General features: G+C 43.3%; 1 pseudogene; it reads left to right on the top strand.

Annotated features, from left to right (window-relative positions):
* The first annotated feature begins 3,682 nt into the window (after positions 1-3,682).
* On the top strand, positions 3,683-4,398 carry LOC147618070 (uncharacterized; annotated as a pseudogene).
* The last annotated feature ends 8,031 nt before the right edge of the window (positions 4,399-12,429 follow it).

Genomic DNA, 12,429 nt, shown 5'->3' with positions numbered 1-12,429 from the left:
GGCTTGGGCGAGTGTCAAGGTTAGGTAGTAATAGTTTCAAATTTTCAAACACTAAAGAAAGTTTTTTATATTTTCATTATAGAACTAAATGGTAATTGTTAGAAATATAATCCCAACTTGTCCCTTAGCCATAAATCAAATGTTAGCCTAAGCTAGAGTCAAAGTGTGTAGCATCACTTCACATGTCCATCCACATGTCAAGGGGCATCCCTAGCCTCAAGGGGTTGTGGAGAAATCAATGGAAAAGAATCTATATGCATCCCATCAATGATTGGAGCACTGCACCTCTCAAAGGCTATAAAAGCCCATGTAACTAGTTCATTTCAATCTAATGCAATCTATGTCAATCCCTATTATGAATGGTTCTTTGGTTTTTCCACCATGATTAAGACATGGTATCAGAGCTTATAGGTCCCTGGGTGAAAGCATGTATAGGTGGTACCAAAAGGAGTGTCTTGGACACTCCTTTTAGCCACCCCTTCGGGAGGAGAAAGAGGCTTAAATTTGAAATAGAGGTGGGCTTGAAAATGCAACTGAGCATTCATTAAGGGAATGGCATGCCCATTAAACGCTTCTGAATATTCTCTCTCCTCCACTCGCCCTGTAATCCATTGGCCTACCGTGACTCTCTCTCTCACACTCTCTCTCACTCTCCGTGCCTCTCTCTCTCTGCCATAGCCTCTGCTTCTCGCCTACACAGAAGGGCCTCTCTTCCCGCCTCCTGAGCGCAAGCTGTATTCATCTGTACTATCTCCCTCTCTCCCCCCCCCTCTCTCTCTCTCTCTCCATGAAGACTATAGTTGTGCTTTAATAGTCTTCTTTGCAATAACCTCAGCCTCCTAGCTCCCTCATAACTGGCTCCACATGGAGTCTCATAGTGTATAGAATGGCAATACAGGCTCTGTATATCTTCCCCCATTGTCTATCACACAACACATCCCGAGAGAACTTCTGCCAGGTCTTCAAAACTACTGGGTTACAAAGAAGAGGGAACAAAGAAGCATTGAGAAGAGGATGGCACATACGTGCGGGGATGGTGACATTGATGAGCAAGAGGCAAAGAAAAACTGCAGAGCAGTTTCTCAGTGCTGGCGTAAACAAACAAACGGGCTTTCCGAGGGCCTTCAAACAAAGATTCTACAACAGCTCCTCCGTCATCCAACGTTCTCAGTGTTGCAGCACACGTCAGAGACAGTTGAGAGACTCATTTTCTCTAACATTTGTCATACATTATTTGAGGTGAAGACACCCCATTCAAATAACGAGTTGTTTTTAAAGCGGGCTATTGTCGTGGCATGCCTCAATGGTGCATCTGGTGTTGACAATCAAATGAGTGGTAGAGAAGCTGCCAAGGCTTTAGGAGTTCATCGAAGGAATGTCATTGCGGCCAATTTTCGGCTGCAACATGAAGTGGAGGAAGGGTCACTTCCGTTGGATTCTTGTCACCGCCGTCAATTGCATAGGGCAAGCACCATCACCAGTGAAATCAGGGAAATCGTGTTTCAGTTTTGGTCGGTGAAAACTCGTATCTCCCCAATCAAGAAAGATGTTCGAAAGAGGATAGGTAAGAGTGCGCATGTACTGCATCCAGTGCATCTACTCAATTTGCCTCAGGTATATCACTATGTTGAGAGTGTGTTGTAAGAGCTACACAGTTGCTCGCATATGATTGATAGTGTATCCGGATATGCTCTTCTATACAATACTGATTTCTAAATGTGAGTGGTTTAGAGTGCTTGGACAGTGCTAAAATTTTGTATGATAGGGCATTAGAGTGCTTTACCGTGCTTCCAAATGTTTGCAAGTGCCTCACAGTGCATTACAATGCTTAACCATGCACTATAGTGCTTTACGAAGCTTTACAATTGATTTCAGATGCTTCTGAGTGCTTCATGTGGTGATTCCAAGAAATTCCAAGTCATGAGTGCATCATAGTGCTTCTGAGCATTTTCAAACCACTTTTGAGTGCCCGACAGTGCGTGCTTCTAAGTGCTTACAAGTGCTTCCAAGTGCTTCTAAGTGCTTGCTAGTGCTTCCATGTACTTCTAAGTGCTTCCATGTGCTTGTAAGTGCTTGCTAGTGGTTCCAAGTGTTTGCTAGTGGTTCTAAGTGCTTCCAAGTACTTCTAAGTGCTTGCTAGTGATTCCATGTGCTTCTAAGTGCTTCCACGTGCTTCCAAGTGCTTCCACATGCTTTACTTGCTTCTAAATGTTTGCTAGTGTTTCCAAGTACTTCTAAGTGCTTCCAAGTGCTTCCAAGAAATTCCATGTTATTCCAAGTTCATCTTAATGGATCCTCAGGCTTCTAAGTGCTTGCAGGTACCTGAGAGTGCTTTATAGTGCTTTACAACCATTTACAAGTGCTACCAGGTGCAGAAAGTGCTACTAAGTGCGTCTAAGAGCTTTACCCAATGAGTGTCATAGCTTTACACTGATTGAAAGTGCATCATAATGCTTACTAATACTATAGGTTGCTTCAGAATGATTTATAATGCTTGATAGTGTGTCTAAATTTGTCTTCTTTGTCACAGATGGACTTCTATATGCGGTTCCAAGTGGCTCATCCTAACATAAGGATCTCCCTTAGATGTTTTAAAGGTCTAAAGCCATACTTCGTACGCAAGTTGAAGGACCGCAACACTTGTTGCTGTGAATACCATGTGCAGCTTGTCTACTTCAAGGAAGCTCTTAATCAGATGCGCCAGGGAAGATATGGGCTACATGGCTGGCCACATGCAATTGTTGCAGGTGCCTTGTTTTTGTAGTTCTCATGATGGAACAACAGCGCAGTGCATGGCCTCCAATGTCACATTTCCAAGCTTAACAGACCTGTGGGAGTCTGTATTGTGCCCAAAATCCATTGATTGTGCTTATCACCGTAGACAATGTCTTTTGGGTACATGCCAACATTGTGGCATTAAACAGATCTCCTTGTGTCCACATGAAAAAAGCGATGACATCTCTATGATGAATGTCAAACTTTTTGACGACGTTCCTACACAGGAAGTGGATGAGAACGGTCAAGCAAAAACTCGAAAAGATCTTGTTGTTCGCCAAGTCAGCCCGAGGACTTTCACTTCCTTGCTTCAAAGCAAATTGGGAAACTTCATCAGACACAATTATAAGTACAGATGGCAAGCTGAACAATTCAAAGAGTGTTTGGATAAATTTTTAGATGATGTAGTGGTGTCGGTAATGGATTTTGCAGAGAATTACTCCTTCAAGGTGCAGAATGAAATTCAGTCAATGCATTGGTATTCAACTCAGGTGATAATCTTGGTCCACATTTCGTACCTGCGTGATGTGCTTGGTACCATTCAGAAGACAACCCACTTCTACATCTCTGATGACAAAATCCACGACACTTTGTTTGTGTAGCACTGCTTTCTTTTGCACAATGAGTGGCTGAAAGCTCAAGGATGCAGTGTCAAGCGACACTGGATGGCGTTGCTTCACAATTCAAAGCAAGGCGTCCTTTCTTTTTTGTAGCCGATACTTTAATATGATAGGTATTGAGATGATGCTTGCACAGATTCTTCACATCCGACCATGGGAAGAGCGAGCATGATGGAGCTGGTGTGGTGCTCAAAAGAGCTCACACAGGAGCAGCTGAAATCTGACGGATGGGTGTTACATAACGCTTCAAGTGTGGTGGCATTTCTCAACGCAACCCTCAAGAAAGAATGTCCATTGAGACAGGGAAGAAAGTCGATCGTAGATTCTGGGAGGTCAAGCTCGGTGATGTAGACATAGATAGAGAGTGGGATTGCATGTGGATCAAAGGGTCTCAATCCTTCCACTGTGCCAACGGCTACAGTCAATCAGATATGCATGGGCTACGGTGCAGACCATTGTCCTACTTTTGCCATGCATGCATGAAAGGCCAATGGAGGAGATGTGTAAACAAGGACCACGTTGAGAGGTGGCAGTACTTGCGAATACAACCGACTGTCAATGTTCAAAATGATGGAGAAGCATCTAGCGATGATGAGTTACCAGGAGCTCCCATGTATGCTGGCCACCATGACGACCTAAGTGATGCCTTGATGGTTGGCCAGAACTTCGTAGTGAATGCAGAAGAGCCAGGTGTGCAGACTTCTACATCTTGAAGTGCACTAAAACCAAGCGCTTGACCATCAAATCTGAAAGGGATGAATGGCATAACCGTATTCAAAAGAACTCATTTGTCGTTGAGGGACTCTTCTACGACAAGGTAAATGGCCAAGATGACACCTAGATTCTTTTGGATGACAAGCCCCCTGCTTTTATCTACTCCCACCTGGTGCGATGCATCAGGTTTCTGATGTGCTCGGTAGAAGGTGAGCCTAATGTATATGAATTGTCAAATGATGTATTTGAACAAATCTATAATAGCATGCCCTCAGAGGAGAACTTATAAGTTCTAACTTTCAAGCTAGCACGATGCGTCCTCCTAAGAAGCACTATTTCGCATGTTCAACTCTTGACAGCACTTTCAGTAGTAGACAAGCACTTTAAGACCACTTGACAAGCACTTCTAGTACCTACACAAGCACTTCTAGGATCTACACAAGCACTTTCAGATTACTTGAAAAGCACTTTAAGTACCTAGACAAGCACTTTAAGTAACTAGACAAGCACTTTCAGACCACTTGACCAGCACTTCCCAAACAATTGAAGTACCTACACAAGCACTTGACAAGCACTTGGAGGCCACATGGTAAGCACCTGTCAGGTACTTTTAGTACCTAGACAAGCATTCCAGAGACCACTTGACAAGCGCTTTAAGCATCTTGACAAGCACTTTCAGATTACCTGACCAGCAATTAGCCACCATCACTTTCTAGTACCTAGACAAGCACATGTTTAGTACTTTCAGACCACTTGAGAAATTCTTGTCAAGCACTTCAGTACCTAGACAAGCACTTTTAGTATCTAGACAAGTACTTTCAAACCACTTGACAAGCACTTCAATACCTAGACAAACACTTTCAAACCACTTGACAAGCACTTTTAGTGTCTAGACCAGCACTTTTAAACCAGCACTTTTAGTGTCTAGACCAGCACTTTTAAACCACTTGACAAGCACTTCAGTACCTAGACAAGCACTTTCAGACCATCACTTTCTTAAGAGTCCACAAAATGCAACCACAATATAAACTAAAGAAAATGACACCAGATCGACACAAAATCGTTCCAAGGTCAAAACCATTTTTATTTGTATATATGTCAAGGAGTGTTGGAAGTTAGCCACACAATAAAGGCACGGTGTTAGAGTACATTAAGCTACACAGTAAGGGCATGGTGTCATGGCAGTGAAGGGGCTACAGGCAGTCCTTTGTACAATGGGAAAAATGCCAGCAAAAGCACTTCTAATTTGCTATTTTACTCTTTGGACACTTATACTTTCTTTCTTTAGGATCCTGGTTAGGGGTAATTTTCGACAACATGGGGGCTTCAATTTCTTTCATTTCCTCAACATTGTTCCGCATGATTCTCCAATTCGACCATTGCAAGGCATCATCCCTGACATCAAAAGGGCACTCTCTGACAGTTTTTGCTCTGTTAGCACTTTCTGCCCACCACTGCAACACAAAGTCAGCCACATCATGTTTCAGAAAATTTTCCCACTGCCCCTCAGTTTGCTTCTCCACTTCAAGAAGGATCACATAGCATGCAGGATCATTAGAGTACATTTTATACAATGAGTCATCTAGCACAAGTGTATTTGTCTTATTGAATTTCGGGAAAAGATGCCAGAAGGTATCCAGGTTTTTCAAGAACATTGGCCTAGGAGGATTATCAAAGCGCCAAGTGCAAACATGGCAAGCGGTTTGCGACAGCCATCCACTCATGCATTTCTTGGCTTGAGGCATGCACTTATCCATGACTGTCTCCAATTCCCTGCCTCTGTGGGAGGTCCACACAAATACCTCTGCAACAACCTGACTCAACGCAAGTAAGAACACCTCTGCATCCTACCGTACGTAATAGGTGATGTTCTCATTCTCACCACGGACTTTGGAAAAGTACAGCGTTGAGACATTTGGGGGAATCTTTGTCCCACGCTTATCGTGCACGCACAAAAGAACCTTGTTGAAGTCAACAACGACTGCCAGGTCTCAAGAGTCATTGAAGCGTCGAAACTGATAGCATGGAGGACAGTGCTCAATGTGCTCTACCTCATCACTATGGGTGGTAGGGTTTTCAAGCCAACAACTTGAATTTTAACTACATGCACAATAATTAAGATGGTCAAGACACGCACAGACACTGAGACAAAGGACTTATATATTATATTGCCGCAAAATAATGCGACTTGCATGAGCAAAAAGCTACAAAGTTGCAAGAAGCTAAAGCTTCTTGCATGCTCGGGCTTTGGGAAAAATTGGGTTAGTACTTTTCTTGGGGTCCCAAAGAGGCCCATCCTCCACCTACCTTTTCTTCTTCTTTCGGAGCTCTCCTGCAACAAATTGGAGGGTCTCTTCCATATCTGGGTCTAACTCCTCTTCAGTATGTACACCTTTGTCGACGCGGCTTGGCTCTCCAGTTGGAGCACTAACATGACTTAATGTCTTAATGACATCAGTACCTGGGATAGCAATAGGAAATCAAGTTAGGAGCACAGGTAGTTAATATGATCACAATGATCATGGATAATCATGTGTGAGGATAACATGTTACAACAACCAAAATTACCTTGTGTGATCTCAGAACCAGGTGTTTCCCTCAGGATGCCTCCATCACCAAAAGCACATCAGTTTTTTCAGTAGCAGACAGACTACAACCCTCAAAGTTTTTGTATTTCATCATCAAGGTGTCTAAGTCGAAGGGGGCGTCCACATCATGCATGGACGAGGTGGAAGCGACTGGGTCCACCCCCTCACCAGTCTCTGGCTCACGTGAGACATAACATACAATTACTGTACATATCAAAATGTTAGATATCCGTAACGCCACTACGGGCGTTACCACGAGAGGGAACGACCTCTGGCTCACCACCCAGCCATAGAGGAAGAATGAGGATTGCCCCTCATCCCCCAGGCTATATAGTGTGTGGCCTGCCGTCCACACTAGCCTGGCCGCCCATGACTTCGCATGGGCGTCCTCTCCCACTGAACCCCGGATATGGCCATCCGGTCTGCCGTCGGTCATCACAGGCATTATAGCCTACGTGACATTACCCCCCCTTAAGAAGAGTTTTCATCCTCGAAAACAAACTGGGGAAACCTTTTGGAAATTGCACTACGGCGTTCCCAGGTAGCTACTTCCTCATCCCTATCTGTCCATTTAACAAGTACCTCCTGGTACACTTTATGTCGGGTTTGTCTATCATGATACTGTAGAATCTTTTCAGGTTCATGTGGTATCTTTGGTGGCTCTATCAAGTCCACCAAAATCTCTGGAGAAATTGCGTTCTCTAACCCGTGAACTGATTTCTTCAGTTTACTGACATGAAAGACAGGATGGACTTGAGAACTCTCCGGTAACTCAAGTTTATATGCTACGTCCCCAATCTTCTTAAGGATTTTAAAAGGACCACAATATCTCGGAGAAAGTTTATTGCACTTTTTCGTTTTCATGGTTTCTGACTGCGCAGGAACCTTGAGGAATACAAAGTCACCTTCTGCAAAGGTCACCTTTCTTCGTCCTTTATCCGCATAAGTTTTAGCGCGATCCTGGGCGCTACGAATGCTCTCACATGCGGCTCTGAGCATATCATTCATATCTTCAAGGAAATCCTTGACAGATTGAATCTTCTCCTTTTCTAGGCCTACAGCCATCGGAGATCTCGGCTGGAATCCATACATTAACATGAATGGTGTAAATCCAGTCGCTGAGTGTTTGGAGCTGTTATATGCAAACTCCAGTAAGGGCAAGTACTCTTCCCAATTAGATTGCTTCTTACTAACATAAGAACGCAACATATCCTCTAGAATTAGATTGCTTCTTACTAACATAAGAACGCAACATATCCTCTAGAATTTGGTTAACTCTTTCAATTTGACCATCAGACTCCAGATGATCTGTCGTACTCATACTCAGAGTAGTATCCAGCTTTTTGAAGACTTCCCTCCAAAAATGACTGTTGAACTTTCTATCTCTATCCGACACTATATCTGTGGGCAGGCCATATAGCTTGTAGAGATGTTCAATAAAGAGTTTTGCCAACTCTGGCATTTTAACAGTTTTCTTCGTGGCAATAAACTTTGCTATTTTAGTTAACCTCTCCACTACCACCCACACCGAGTCATTCCCTCGACTCGTCTTGGGTAAACCGGTAATGAAATCCATGGAAATGCTTTCCCATTTCCCTTGAGGAATCTCCAGCGGATGGAGTAGTCCTCCAACCTTAAGACGTTCATGTTTGTGTAGTCACTTCTTAGCAGCAAAAGTGACTTAAGCATCTTGTTATAGATGGTTGTATATGGTACTCCCACTCGGGGGAGGTACGCCATTGGGTACGGAGTTACTCACAGACTAGTATGGAGCTACTAGTGTGATGATAGTGGGCACATAGTTACTCACTACTAATACATAGCTGCTAATAAAATTAAGATCCTCGAGTGAAAGATACTCTAGATCAACATTTTAAATTACCGAACCACAATCCATGAGTATCGAGGTACTCATAAATATGTTGACGTTGCTCAAATCGAGGGACCGATTTGTTCGATGGTATGGAATAAGCAAGGAGAGTGGAGTAACTTAAAAGTTACACATCACTAGTCCTAGTGAGTTGTCAAGGTCATCCGTAGTTTGATGATCCCCTCTACCTATCAGACAATATTCAATTTTGCAAGCCCTGGCATTTAATCCGTAGTGATTATGAATTTGGTGTGAGATATGGTTATGAAGTTCTTACAAGAGTACTCGTTTATTTGCTTGTCATTGGTTATAGCTTGGTAGAGATTGCCACCTGTGATGGGTAGATAGCTTTGCCGCTATAATGAGGAGGCAGCAAATAATGTTCTCATAGTTATACTTCATACCAACACCAAACAGGGATAGGATGAAATTCCTAATTTTATCATCACGAAGTATTGTGATGTTTGCATTTATATTGAATGTATGAAGTAATGAGACATTAGGCTTGTGTAATTACCATCAATTATCTAGCAACCTATGGCTTCGTAGCAAGCTCAGTCATTATCTGTGGATTGATAAGGTGGTTATTAGTAGTTTGGAATTTTTCTTGATAGATGGTACAACCCACCCAGATAATTCATAAGTGTGTAATCGTTTATGAAGGGTAATAATATGCAACAATGAAGCACTTTGTTACATGTGTGAAACCACTGATCTGTTGCAAAGCAGTTTATCAATAGTACCACTATATGTGCGTAGACATTATACCACATCTTCATTGCAAGATGTTTAAAAGTTTCTTGGAAGGACTCAAGAATATAACATATGATATTAAACACGGTCTAGATTTGTTCTTGGACCTATGACACTAGCGCATAGTCTGCTTGAGAGTAGAGTTTTTGAGGACAAAAACCTTTCTTGAGGGAAAGGAGGGATATCCTCAAATATCACATAAACTCGAATAGTTGTGTGAGTCTAGACAATACTTGAAGGGATGTGTCTGGTAATAGCAACAAAGAGTTGTAAGTGATTGGATGTAACTCCAGACACTCGTAGTGGTGCAAGAATCCTTATCAAACATCTCCACATACTATGTGGTCTGCCCGCATATATAGTATGGCATAAGAGATAGGAAGTTTGATTGTTATATTTGAAGGGAAATCTTCAAAAAGTTACATTTACTCTGAGTTAGAGTGGAGCTTAACCATCCGTAGATTCATGGTAGTTAGAAACTCAACAAGATTCTAGAGCATATGCTTGTGCAAAGATGTTACTCTAAGAGAGAAAGTATATCTCAGTTTTGGAACTAATCCTTGTGATGCATGATTAGATTGGCTCTAGTTTATTTCTCCTATGCCCGTAGAGCTTTCCAAGGAGAAGTTTTAACAAGTTGGTGATGCAACATGGTAGCGTAGTCTACAAATATCTAGTAGCATAGTCTAAGAACTTGCGCTACTAGAGTGCTCTCCAGTACATTAGCTTCTGTGCTAATGACATGATGCAAAATCAAGGCATGAAATTTACCTTGGGGTTTTGGTTGAATGCCAAAATAACGGCTTGCGTGAGTACTACTAGACATTTGCTTACCAATAACTTCCCCAGTTTGTTTTCGAGGACGAAAACTCTTTATCCTGTAATGGCACGTCGGATTGCCCGTAGCGGCGGTCGAGCTCGACCGGACACATGGGAGAAATATGCTAATTACTCCATTGACGAATGGGTACTTACTTTACAAGGGTAGAGTATGTGTACCAACTATTGGTGACTTTCGGGCCCAAATTCTTAAAGAAAGTCATGATAGTCCAAGTGCGGGTCATCCTGGGATTTAGAAGACCTATGCACTAGTTAAAAGATAGTTTTATTGGCCTAGTTTGTTTAAGGACGTCCAGACTTATGTGCTGAAATGCAGTAAGTGCCAGGTCAATAAACATGAACGTCTTAAAATTGGAGGACTACTCCATCCGCTGGAGATTCCTCAAGGGAAATGGGAAAGCATTTTCATGGATTTCATTACCGGTTTACCCAAGACGAGTCGAGGGAATGACTCGGTGTGGGTGGTAGTGGACAGGTTAACTAAAATGGCAAAGTTTATTACCACGAGAAAACTGTAAAAATGCCAGAGTTGGCAAAACTCTTTATTGAACATCTCTATAAGCTATATGGCATGCCCGCAGATATAGTGTCGGATAGAGATAGAAAGTTCAACAGTCATTTTTGGAGGAAAGTCTTCAAAAAGTTGGATACTACTCTGAGTATGAGTACGGCAGATCATCCGAAGTCTGATGGGTCAAACTGAAAGAGTTAACCAAATTCTAGAGGATATGTTGCATTCTTATGTTAGTAAGAAGCAATCTAATTGGGAAGAGTACTTGCCCTTATTGGAGTTTGCCTATAACAGCTCCAAACACTCAGCGACGACTGGATTTACACCATTCATGTTAATGTATGAATTCCAGCCGAGATCTCCGATGGCTGTAGGCCTAGAAAAGGAGAAGATTCAATCTGTCAAGGATTTCCTTGAAGATATGAATGATATGCACAGAGCCGCACGTGAGAGCATTCGTAGCGCTCAGGATCGCGCTAAGACTTATGCGGATAAAGGACGTAGAAAGGTGACCTTTGCAGAAGGTGACTTTGTATTCCTCAAGGTTCCTGCGCAGTAGAAACCATGAAAACGGGAAAGTGTAATAAACTTTCTCCGAGATATTGTGGTCCTTTTAAAATCCTTAAGAAGATTGGGGACGTAGCATATAAACTTGAGTTACCGGAAAGTTCTCAAGTCCATCATGTCTTCCATGTCAGTAAACTGAAGAAATCAGTTCACGGGTTAGAGAACGCAGTTTCTCCAGAGATTTTGGTGGACTTGATAGAGCCACCAAAGTTACCACATGAACCTGAAAAGATTCTACAGTATCGTGATAGACAAACCCGACATAAAGTGTACCAGGAGGTACTTGTTAAATGGACAGATAGGGATGAGGAGATAGCTACCTGGAAACGCCGTAGTGCAATTTCCAAAAGGTTTCCCCAGTTTGTTTTCGAGGACGAAAACTCTTCTTAAGGGGGGGTAATGTCACGTAGGCTGTAACGCCTGTGACCGACGGCAGATCGGATGGCCATATCCGGGGTTTAGTGGGAGAGGACACCCATGCGGAGTCATGGGCGGCCAGGCTAGTGTGGACGACAGGCCACACACTATATAGCCTGGAGGATGAGGGGCAATCCTCATTCTTCCTCTATGGCTGGGTGGTGAGCCAGAGGCCGTCCCCTCTTGTGGTAACGCCCGTAGCGGCGTTACGGATATCTAACACTCTGGGGGATGAGGGGCAATCCTCATTCTTCGTCTATGGCGGCTGGGTGGTGAGCCAGAGGCCGTCCCCTCTTGTGGTAACGCCCGTAGCGGCGTTATGGATATCTAACACTGGTATCAGAGCGTGGTTCGATGGGATCGTCAGAGTCCGCACGTGACCGGGAGACCGGAGCCCACTCGATGGTTTTCAACCATTCATCTCCTTATCTTTATCTCCAATGGAGTGTGTGGAGGGAGGCGGCCAAGATAGAATGGAAGGGAAGAACTCTCTCTCTCTCTCTCTCTCTCTCTCTCTCTCTCTCTCTCTCCCCCTGCCGTCACACACAGCAAGCAAATTGCAGGTAAGCAATTTTCGTTTTTTTCTTTTCTGCGTTGAAATTCGTTTCATAGACAGAGAAGTCGCCTCTATACTGTGTGTGAAGGAGGTGGCAGGGGTGGGGCGAAGAGCAGCCCCACTGCATCTAGTGGTCATCGTCTGAGAAGTGGGGCGAAGAGCACAAATGTGCGAAGAAAAGCAAATGTGCCCGTTGCTAATACTGATCAGCGTGGGGG

Source organism: Cibotium barometz, chromosome 35, assembly GCF_041138505.1.
Source record: "Cibotium barometz isolate CiBa-2024 chromosome 35, ASM4113850v1, whole genome shotgun sequence".
NCBI lineage: Eukaryota > Viridiplantae > Streptophyta > Polypodiopsida > Cyatheales > Cibotiaceae > Cibotium > Cibotium barometz.
Note: the sequence above shows the minus strand (reverse complement) of the source record. Positions and strands in the feature narration are given on the sequence as shown.